The sequence below is a fragment of the Gossypium raimondii genome, chromosome 3 (assembly GCF_025698545.1).
Source record: "Gossypium raimondii isolate GPD5lz chromosome 3, ASM2569854v1, whole genome shotgun sequence".
Classification (NCBI taxonomy): domain Eukaryota; kingdom Viridiplantae; phylum Streptophyta; class Magnoliopsida; order Malvales; family Malvaceae; genus Gossypium; species Gossypium raimondii.
In genome coordinates, this window is record NC_068567.1 from 18,019,760 (window position 1) to 18,031,379 (window position 11,620).

The 11,620-nt window shown below is 31.1% G+C and overlaps 1 long non-coding RNA gene across 2 annotated transcripts; it reads left to right on the forward strand.

Annotated features, from left to right (window-relative positions):
• Positions 1 to 508: 508 nt before the first annotated feature.
• Positions 509 to 10,366, forward strand: LOC128039763 (uncharacterized). 2 transcript variants are annotated; one of them, XR_008194321.1, is made up of 3 exons: positions 509 to 698; positions 808 to 860; positions 10,068 to 10,366. It is a non-coding gene; the product is annotated as an uncharacterized LOC128039763 (long non-coding RNA). The 2 variants fall into 2 exon arrangements; XR_008194320.1 differs by lacking the exon at positions 10,068 to 10,366 and having other exon boundaries at positions 808 to 2,290.
• The last annotated feature ends 1,254 nt before the right edge of the window (positions 10,367 to 11,620 follow it).

The following is an 11,620-nucleotide window of genomic DNA, read 5'->3' on the forward strand; positions in this document are numbered from 1 at the left end:
TATATCAAATTTCAATTATATTAAAAAGTTATAAGCAGATGAATTAAACATATTATGTTTATTTATTACATTCAAGAATTATAAGTTTATCTTGAGTCAGATGTGGTGCCTTCCCAAAGTAAATTTTAAATCAAATGAACATGTTACCAAAATATTTTGGGTTGGGTAGTCTTTTCTATCGCAATATTTTGGAGTATCTATATTTCATACTTTTAACTCGGATATGTGTTTCATCAACAACTCCTACACAATCTTGATATTAAATTTTATAAATTAATAATTAATTTAATATAAATAAATTTTTATGTTAAAATTAAAATAACTAAACATTTTTTACTTACGGAAATTTAAATTTATTATACTTCTTAAAACATGATGCAAATGACGACCAGTTGTTTTTCCTCAACTTCTAAATCAAAATTGTTATTTCTCGATTTTTTTGCATGATGTGACAGTGTATTAAGGGTTTGTTTACCTGTGCTTCCAAAAAATAAAAGAGTAGCTGAACAAGCACCAGTTGAATAATTTTTTTAACGTTTAGAAAGCCCTTTTCCTCTGTTGAAAAAGCTGAAATTTTTAGCTTTTTCGAAATGAAAAGTGCTTTTGGCTTGTTAATTACTAATTTCTTCTTCATTTTTTCTTCTCTCTGGTTCTCTTTTCTTTCCTTCCATTCTTCCATTTTCTTCAAGGTCTTGAAGGTAGGCTGCTCTCATTCTCTCACTCTCTCTCTTTCTACTCCTCCTAATCCCATCTTCTCATTTTAACTCCCCATTTAATTTTTTGTTTTGTTTTTTTCCCCCATTTCAGGTGAGCTTCCACGCTATAACAATTTGTTTTTGGTTTCCCATTTCCTTCCACCGGTGAGCTTCTTCTCTTCTACACCCATTTTTTCTTCTTTTCATGTTTGATCATTAATTTGGCTGTAAACCCATCTTTAATTATGCTTATTTACCTGCTTTTTTTTTTCCTTCACACATTGACAGACCCTAGTTTAAGGATCAATCAATGGTTTTTGCCTTTCTCCCTAATTATATAAATTTTCAACTAAGTACGATAATTACATCCTTGCTAACTTGGTTGATTTTGAAGAGATGATTACATGATTAACCTATGTTGAGTTAATGTATATATTGGATTTTTTGGCAAGCCAAGATTCTAGGAGTTCATCAATAATTATAGAACCAATTATTGATAAGCAAGTAATTGAAGTAGCTAATTATACAAAATGATTGACTGCCATAGAAATACGTAGTTCATTGCTAAAGAATGTTCATTTCAGTGAATACTAATATTAAAACTAAGTTATATGGTGATCTTACAATGTTCTATTGAATAGTTTTTCGAGAACTAACTTGGTGAGGACAAAAGTAAGCAATTACGCTATGTTCTATTTTTAGCCAATTTGCAATCTTTAGGAATATAAACAAAGTTAATTCCAAACTTGCTCTCAAAACTGAACTTTTCCATGATTTGTTTTGTATAAGAGACAATTTTATTCAATTTTACTCCTAGTTAGACATTTTACCTTAAATTATTGCAGTCATAGAAATCTCTGTGTCTATAAATATCTATTTGTTTTAAAACTGTTTCAGTGGTTTATAAACTGTGCAAACTCCCAAAATTTGACATGGTTGCTTATTTTTCATCTTTGTTTTATGATTACTTCTTTAGCATGTCTTACCTTTTATTAATTTTAATTTATATTGTGTAATTTCTTTTAAGATTATTCCTTTAGAGAACAAATAAAATTTTGGTTTAGTTTAAAATTTTTATGTTATTAATATGCCTTTCGATACTTTAATAACTTGTGCAGAAAATTAAATTTGGATGGACAAAAATTTGTAATTTTGCTTTAAAGAATTTGGATATGTTTTTTGGAGAAAGATTAATCCATATTTCATAATCTTTTTAAATATTAACTTTGGTGGATTGTGTGAATCTTTTAGTCTGGGACAAGTAGCCCTAAGGCTTCCCCACCTGTAAGAATTATTCAAGAGTTCAAGAGTCCACTAGTGGCTTTCGTTTCAAAGGGTGCTCGGAATAATTAGGGACAAATGCAAAGTACAAAAATATATTGTTTCCCCTCATAAAATATTTCTGCAGAAAGGTTCCTACATCCTTCATCACCAGTGTTATGAGCAAGGCTTCATTATACCCATTTTATATATACACCAATTATGATTAATTTGATTAAGGTTATTATACTTTGTTTTTTCTTTTCTTCTGTTAAATGAAAAAATTCATAAGCATGGACTGATGAATACATCTAAATATAACGGTATTAATTCTAGATGGAACATTCTTTGGTGTCAATTATAAAACAATATGCTTAACTTATATAATTAAGAGTTAATTTGAAGTATGAAGCTATAAATTTAACACTAGAATATTTCTTGATGCAATTCTAGATTTAAAATACAAATTATCGCACCCACCAAATGATAAGATATTTCATTTTTTAAATAATTAAGTATAAGTTCTTTAATTGATAATTTTAAAAATAAACAATTCTTGAATTATTTGTTTGTTATATTATGACTTGTACGAAAATATTATCTTGTTGATTCTGAATATTTTCAAATGAAAGGTTATCTTGGACCATATAGGGGTCAACGATATCAGTTACCTGACTTTCGTAGGGGTAGAACGATATTTGGTAAAAAAGAGATATTCAACTATTCATATTTATCATTACGTACTGTGATTGAACGAACTTTTGTGTTTTGAAAAAAAAATAGGTCATTTTAAGGGATATGCCAAGTTATAGTTTTGAAAAGCAAATGATGATCGTTATTGCTACAATGGCGATACACAATTTTATCCGAAAAATGTCGGTTGAAATGATGTAGATTTTATGAAATACGAAAATATTAATAGGGTATATGATAATATTATTGATCTAGAAGATGTGCAAGATGGAGAAAGTGATGATGATGATGATGGTGGTGGTGAATTAACAAGAGATGATATAGCTTCTAGTTTAATGAATTCACTTCAAATTATAAATGCTAATGTAAAATTTTTGATGATGTATTTGGCATATAAATATTACCCTTTTGAAACTTTAATCCAAATGCATGTAATATTTTAATTTGTTAGGTTTATGTTTTCTATGTTATGGTAATATGGGTTATATATTCAAATTATATTCTAAAATAAAATAATACAAATGTGTTAAAATAATTAATTAAAAATAACTTTTAAAAAAATAATATTGTGTTAATCTCTAATTAAAAATATTTAATGATTATAATTAAATATTTAAAATATAGTTTATATATTGTAATTAAATTTTATAAATAATTAATATTAATTACTTAGAAATATTTAAAATTAATATTTCATATATTAAAATATTAACAATAAGTTATAATAAATTACTTTTTATATTCTTGCTAATATTAACTAATTTAAATTTTATTTAAATGTATATTTGTTACTTTATAATATCACGTCTAAAATGGACATTTTATTTCTCAAAAGCACTTTTTGGCGGCAATATTAAACACTTAAATTTTAAATTAAAATTTTCGAAAGTAATTCTCAAAAGTACATTTTCACCACATTTTTTAAAAACATCTTTTAAAAGTAATGTTAAACTAACCCTAAGTGTTTTAGCAACTTATTCTTGAATGGTTACCCGTCTTGTTGATTTTAGGCCACCTATTTTTCTAATATAACAAATAAATAAATAAATAAATAAAAACCTAAGTACCATTCTTATAATATTTTGACTTTTCTCATTACCAACAATTTGACTCATCATTTTATCTCTAACTTGATCTGTTTCTAAACTCATGTCATGATTAGTAATTTCTCTTCTTGTACATACCAATAAACAACTCAACACACAAGATAGACTACTTCCCTTGGAAGTCTTTCTCTCCACAAGTATTCAATCATTCTATAGTAAAAAAATATATACATATAACATGTAGTAAATCTAATAACAAAAGTATTTACTCTTTTAGCTTGAAATCGTTGGAGGTCTAAGAAAGTTTTAGTAATTCAAAGAAATACCAGCGCCTACAATTAAAGAGAGAAAAACACCGCATCGGTTGAGTTACCAACAATCAAACATTTTATTATAAATATCGAACAAAGTAAATTTAGCTGTTAAAAGTAATCCAAGAATGCGTAGAAAATTCTCTTTGGTAGTGTAAGCACTTGAATGTGAAAGGGTTTTTAGTGTGAAATTTTTTGATAGCTCAAACATGAGTTAAATAGGTAAAAAAATCTGGTAAGTTAATTTATTGAAAACAATATTAAATTTAAAAGAGTTCTAAAATTCTTAAAAAGGTAAAAATCTGCTATGTTAATTTATTGAAAACAAAATTATATCTAAAAGAGTTTTCAAATTCTTAAAAAGAAAATAGATAATGATAAGTTTTACTATTAATAACAAATCCAAAACCAATTGATAGGTAAAAATGATACATAATTTAGACAAATTGATAAAAGTACTGAAATGTCTTCTCCGTTGTTAAGAAATAATTTGCACAATTAAAGTGATGCCTAAGATGGTGGACACTCCTTTAAGTACTAAATGGTTAATAGTAAAGAAATTGACCATAGGAAGGTTGTTTATGCAATCCGATTTTCCTATGTTTGCGAAGCCTATGTTAATGAAAAATATGCACTCTTTTCAACAATTAAAAAGTGAACCTACTAAATCACACCCACTGTGATAATTTTCCTCACCCTTGTACTTTGAAGATACAATACTCTTACCACTATATTCACCCCTCGTGAATAGAATAAGTAAAACCACCACACAAAGGTTTTACTATCAATATAGCACTCATACAAAATTATTCTCATAAGGACAGATTAAGTGCTTAACTCTCTGTACATTCACTTAGGCAAGTCTCTCAAATATATAGATTTAAAATTTGAAACTTGATTAAAAATGAAGATCTAATACAATCCCACTAAAACAACAATACATTATAATAATAACATATAAAAAAATTAAGGACTCTTGGTGGCTCATCCGACAGAATAACTATTCATCCAAAGTCCACAATCCAAGGGATTGTCTTGAGAAATTTTGGTACAATCCAATAACCAAAATAACATTTTCAAGTAATATGATCTTCCACAATGGACAAGATATCATCCATATAATCAGCATAACTCAGATAAAAGGTTCAATAAATTGCCTACACCTTAATATGGAACTTGCCTCCATACAGATTTTGTGGGCAAGAGAGTGGACACTTCTTCTGACACGAAATTGTCACGTTCATATCTTTCAACAATTACAATGAAAATCTTAAGATTCCTTTTTAAATTTTAACAAAAAGTTGTTAAAATATTTTTAACTATGTAATTATAATTGATAGCACATTTAAAATTTATAGAGTTGTAAAAATCTTAAACAATTTATAAAATATAAAGTTAACTTTTTTTGGTGAAAAAGAAAAAGGGACACAAATATAAGAAATTAAATTATCCCTCCCATGGGGGATCCTTAAACAATTTTAATCATATTCTCATGTCTTGAACCATCTTGACAAGGTCATCTGCTACTTCATTTTCTTCTCTAGGAATATGTTATAATCTCCATATCCCTATGGATGCTAAGAGTTGGTGAATTATCCTGACCAAAGAAGAACTGGTATCTCCAAATGATCTACCTTGAATGGCGTTAACAGCTTCAAGTTTGTCAGTTTGAATTAGAACACTCTCAAAACCCCGATCTAGTATAAGTGTTGTCCATCCAATATGCCTTATAGTTCAGCATCTAGCATAGTACAACTACCTAAATATCCATTAAAGCCAAAGATCTACCCTCCGTTTCGATCGCACACTAACCCCCTAGCTGCAGCAAACCCAACACCGAACATAACAAAAGGATCCGTACTTAATCGCACCCAATTACTTGTCAAGGGTGAACTAACGGTTCTTCTTTATGTTTTAGATGTTGACACCTTAAAGATAGAAGCGTACTACTTTGCCTAACTGTAAGACTCTTTGGCGATTGCACCAACACTTCATAAGATGCCCTGAAAAGTGAAAAGATTACGGTTCTTCGAGATGCGCCAAGTAAGAATCCTAAAGAGGCAGTGCCAATCCATCCCTCCCAAACGGAAAGTCTGCTGATTATGCAGATTCTCCAACATCCACTCCCGAAGAGATCCGGAGAAAAAACTAGAGAGTCTTTTTGTTGGAATTAGATTATTCCAAATGTCCCTACCCGTAAGACAATCCATAAGGACAGGTCACACATCCTCGAAATCATGCTCGCAGGCTTCAAAAGCATTATCATTTCCTATACATCGCCTCACCCTTTTCACTTTAGTGAGAAAACACTGTTTAAGAACAAGCCATATGAAAAATCTAACCCTTTAAGGCCATTGAAACTTCTAAGGAAGTTATCAAACCGTCTCTTTAGAATTCCATGATCCCTCTCAAAGTTTCCTATAGGCACTTTTAAGGGAGAAGGAACCGGTCAAAGTACCCCCAAATGATTCTAATTCTATCAGGTCCAGAAGTTGGATGGGGAAACAGAACCCCCACAATCCTATTAATGGTCCCCTCAGGTACCCATAGCTGAAAGAGATCCAAATTCCAAAAATCATCCTCTATAACCATATCACTAAGTGAAAAATCCATATCAAGGTTAGAAATGGAAGAAATCTGTCTAAATAAGGGCTCAACATTCGAAATCCAATTGTCTCACCAACAATTGATGCTTCTTCCATCCGTAATAGACCAAAGTAATTTCTCACAAATTAGAGGCCAAACCTTAGAGGTGGTCCTCCATAAGGAAGAGCATTTCCCTTTCGATAATGTCTTAGGCAAACCACTTTGAACCTATACTTTTTTGCACCATTGTAGGATCTTAGATAAATTTTTTGACCATATGCTCAATTTCATCACACAAGCCTTTAGGAATCATCATTGACTACATAAAATAACTCAAAATCGAAAGCAAGACTGATTGTGCCAAAGTGGACCTACCAGCTAGAGAAAGTTGTCTAGTGTCCCAACTAAAAAGTTTACTACTCACCTTATCGGTAGCAAATCTCAGAGTGTTGTAGTGACATTATCATGAAAGAGGGTAACTCCTAGATAGGAACCAAGATTCTACACTTTCTAGAACCGAAGATTTAAACGCCCCCTATGTCCTCTTTCACACTTTTCGAAAAAAGATGTTAGTTTTTTGCATATTAATCTGGTGACCCAAAAACTCATAGAAATTCTCTAGTACTCCTTTAATTACCCTAACTTGATGCTCCTTTGCTTGACCAAAGAGAATCAAATCATTTGCAAAGAAAAGATGAGACAGGGGTGGACCTGTTCAAGATAACAAAACTCCTTGATGGATACCCCCTGTCAGCCGAAACTTCTAAGTTGGAACCTCATTCCATATAATCTACATAGAAGAACTTGATATAGCTAACATAATGACATTATAGAGTAGGTTAAGAATTCCTGCTGCCTGGAGAGAGGCATCGATGAACACCCAATGCACTCAATCATTTGCTTTTTCTAGATCAATTTCGATGGTCATCCATTTCCTATTCTTCTACTTAACCTCTGGTGTGATGATAATGTTATTGGTGATAGTCATACCCGCAATAAAGTCGGCCTATTTAGGAGAAATAATATTTCAGAAGACAACTTTGAATCGATTGGCAATGACCTTCATAACTAGTTTGTAAAGGATCTAGTGTAAGCTTATTGGACGAAAGTGTGAAAAGACCCTATTAACCTAATTACATATAGAGGCACCGACATGCTCCCATTGAGCATGATAGAATAGTGCATGGAAACCATCATTACCTGAAGCCTTCAGAGGTGCCAAATCAAATAGAGTTGCCTTAATTTCATCGTTTAACGCCGATTTACCTAGGAATTAGACCTCTCTATCCTCAAGATGAGGGAAAGCGCAAGCAAGTAAATTTGTCATCGGTATTGGATGCTCTCCATATAACTTCTCAAAAAATTTAACTGTCTCGTTTTTCAGTTCTTCCTCATAAAAAATCCAATCTCCTAGATCATTTTCCAGAGTGGTAATATGATCCTGTTTCCTCCTCTAGCACGTATGTCTATAGAAAAATTTGGTGTTACAATCACCCAAATATAACAAGTCACACCTTGCCTTCTGACACTATAAAAGCTCATTAAGAAGAAGAACATTTTCCAACTCCTCTCTTGCCTCTACTTCAACCTGGTTTTGTCACACTCCAAAGTTGGGCCTAGAAGTTTCTAGGGTAATTTAGGGATTTGCTCTCAAAATGTGTTTAGAAATTCGAAGCATGGTAAACAATAAATGCCTTCGTCTATGGCTTTTAGGAAGTTAATTCAATTTTTGAAAAAGAAGTAGAAAAGACCTTTAACTTTAAAATATGGTATAAGGGGGGGTTAAAATTAGGAGTACCTCAAGGGTAAATATACTAAAGTTTAAAATTGTCCTATTCCTTCCCTCCACCTACAGTAAACTCACAAAACTATTCCCCTCACCTTTTGTTGCTATCCTTTGATTTTCCAAACTTCAATCCTTATAATTTCCATCATCTTTCAAGCATTAAACCTCCCTAGAATTTCAAGAAAAACATAAAAAAAACATCATTGATTTAGCTATTGTTCAAATTGTAGGTTTTCTCAAATTGGCTATCAAACGTTCATTTTTCTCTCAATGAAGCTAATGTTTCATTTTCCTATTAGTTTTTGATGAAATCTAGCCTTTTAAATTGAGTTTTTATTCATTGAATCAAAAGTTATGAATATATGTCGAATTTTGGGTCGTTAATGGTGGAATTTGGGAATTTGAATGAAAACAATGTTTCAAAGTGTTTTTCAACTTGTTTTGATGTGCTTATAAGGTTTCTAAACTTTTTTTAAAGTTTTGATAAAGAATCCTAAGGTTTTATTAAGTTTTCATGAAAATGACCATTCTAAGGTTTTGAAACCATGGATCTGTGTAGTTTTGTGTACTTTGAAGATTGAGAATAATTTTTAGGTAATTAATTAGAGGTTTGGTATCAGTTCTAGGTAATGAGATTGAGTTAAAATTAAGATATTTTGGTTTTGGATTTGCAAGTCGAAAATTTCAGTTCTAAGAGGAAGGAACCTTAGACCTGGGTTTTTGATTGTTTGGGTGTGCCTATAGCTGTAATTACTTATGTTTGTTGTGTGGTTAGTTTTGGTGAAGATTCGAAATCGTTGGAGCCTTCAACGAGTAATGAAAGTTTGTTTAATGGTGAGTGTTTAGAACCACTATTAGTAGACATGATTCATTGGGTTAATTGGGAGCTTAAGAGTAGCCTAAATCCCTACTCTAAGTTCCGAGTGTAAGCTTTCTTATACCTGTCATTTAATTCACAAAATGTGTTATTGTCTGATGTGAATTGAGTATTAAGTTGTGATAATGTGACATATGATATATACTTGTGATGGCTATTGTGAATGTATTAATTTTGGGTATGTTATACATACCATGACAGTGATGATGTTGTGCTTATTATGTGAATATGCAATGAAAGTGTGCAGAAAATGGTAAGTAAAAATATCTGTATAATTGCAGAGATTTTGGCATCGTGATCATTGAGACCATTGGATATAGTTGACATGCCGTAGGATTTTTGAGTACTTACCCTTTTGTTATGTTTTTGGGGCATTAAGGCCTGGGAAAATTTTGGAAAGATAAGGGAATGTGAGCTCAGCTTCATTCACCATGATATGTTGGTGTGTTGGAGAGTGTTAACTAAATGCCATGCTTTTGGGATATGTTCGACTCATCGAGTCATTGGTGTGTTGGAGATCCGTGTATTCAATGTGTGGTGATAAAGCCCACTTTTATGTTTCATAGCTTAAGTGTCAAATTATCGTTGAATGTAATATTATGATATGTGATGTATGCATATTTATTATGTAAATGCAAAGTTAGAAGAGTTGGTAATTGATTCATGAGTATTATAATATGTTACTATAGTTCTACATGTATGTGAATTTGATTTGGATGTTTCATTTAACACATGATATCATGTTTATTTGGTGGTCTTTTCGATCATTCATTGAACTTGTTTAAGCTTACCCGCTCTTTTTAAATCTTGCAGACAGTTAGGGTTGCAGTGTAAGCGTTGCGAGATTCCAAGGGAGTGATCCAAGTTAGGCTTTAGATTTTAAGATGGTGTAAGTCGTATTATTCTTTGAACTATAGGAATAAAGCAATGTGGTAGACTTTTTGGTTGATCGTTATTATGTCTTAAATAGTTAATATGATCTAGACTTTTAAGAATTGACATTATGTTATTGGTTTGTCTTAGCTTGGAAATATTGATGATGCTTTGAGTTGCAATTTTGGATACTTTTGATGTTGAATTGTGAAGTTATAGATGCATGATGAATTGGTATATGTTTAGTTGTGTTAAATGCCCTGTTTTGTTATAATTTTTGCTATTTTGTACAGAGGTATTGATAATATGGGCTTTAGTATTAATACCTCCATGTTGAAATGAATGTGCAAGAAGTTAGTAGCTTAATTTGGTTTCGATACCAATTCTCGAGTATTGATACTTGGGGTAAACATATAGATACTTTTTTATTTGTATGGATAATTTGCTAAGTTTTAATTTTTGCAGAGAAACAGAATGCTAAAAAGGCAATGATTTTCTAAATGGCAACTATACCCTTTAAGAGAAATATCGGTACCATCGAGTGTGTATCGATACTTACGTGACTTGTTTGGCTATTTTTGTTAAGTGGTCTTTAAGCATGCTTCTAACTTGTTATATGGTCATTTAATGTATGATTAGTAATTGTAACATCGCCTAGGGTATTTTAGACTTAAACCCATGCCAATGAGATGAGGCGTAACGTGTGATGACATGATGTTGGTGTAGCGTCCTGTTACTTGGGCTTGACGACCGGGCCGAGTATATGGTGTTACAGGTGTAAATAAATTGAATCCACATAATCTAACGCTTTTTGGATATTATTGAGCTTTTGATTCAATCGTTTCTTATGGGTACCAATGTGGCCATACACCTTTATAACAACCTATTTTTCAGTGGTGTCGAAAACAGTGGTTTCGAGGCCGTCAAATTCGACGAGTAAGTTTGTAAATATTATTATTTAATATTTACGAGTCAAATTTGATTTTGAAAAGGTTTTTGAGTTGATAATTTATTTTATTTAAGCGATTTATTAAGTTCAAGTGGTACGAGTATGACCTTAAGGTCAAGTGGTTTTAAGAATTGGGGTATTGAGACCTTGTTTCTATAAGTTGAGTCATAAATATTTTTATAGATATTTACGGAGTATCATTAAGGTGGTATTAAAGTTTCGTTGAAAGCTTTTAACGTTTTGGCAGTTAATTAATTAAAAAGGACTAAATCGTAAAAGATGTAAAGTTTGATCACTATTTGATTTGAGTGATTAAATGATTAATTGAATAAAGGAAAAATGGACTTAAATGGTAATTAGACCATTCAAGGTGTTAGTGGACAATAATGGACATGAATTTGATGTTTATTTAATTATTAACTAAGGTTAATATGGTAATTTGATAATTATATTAAAATAAAATAAAAGGTTAACTTATTATCATATATTTAGTTTTCTTCTTCATCAACTGAACATTCATGGATGTTGAGAGGAAGCTTTTGGC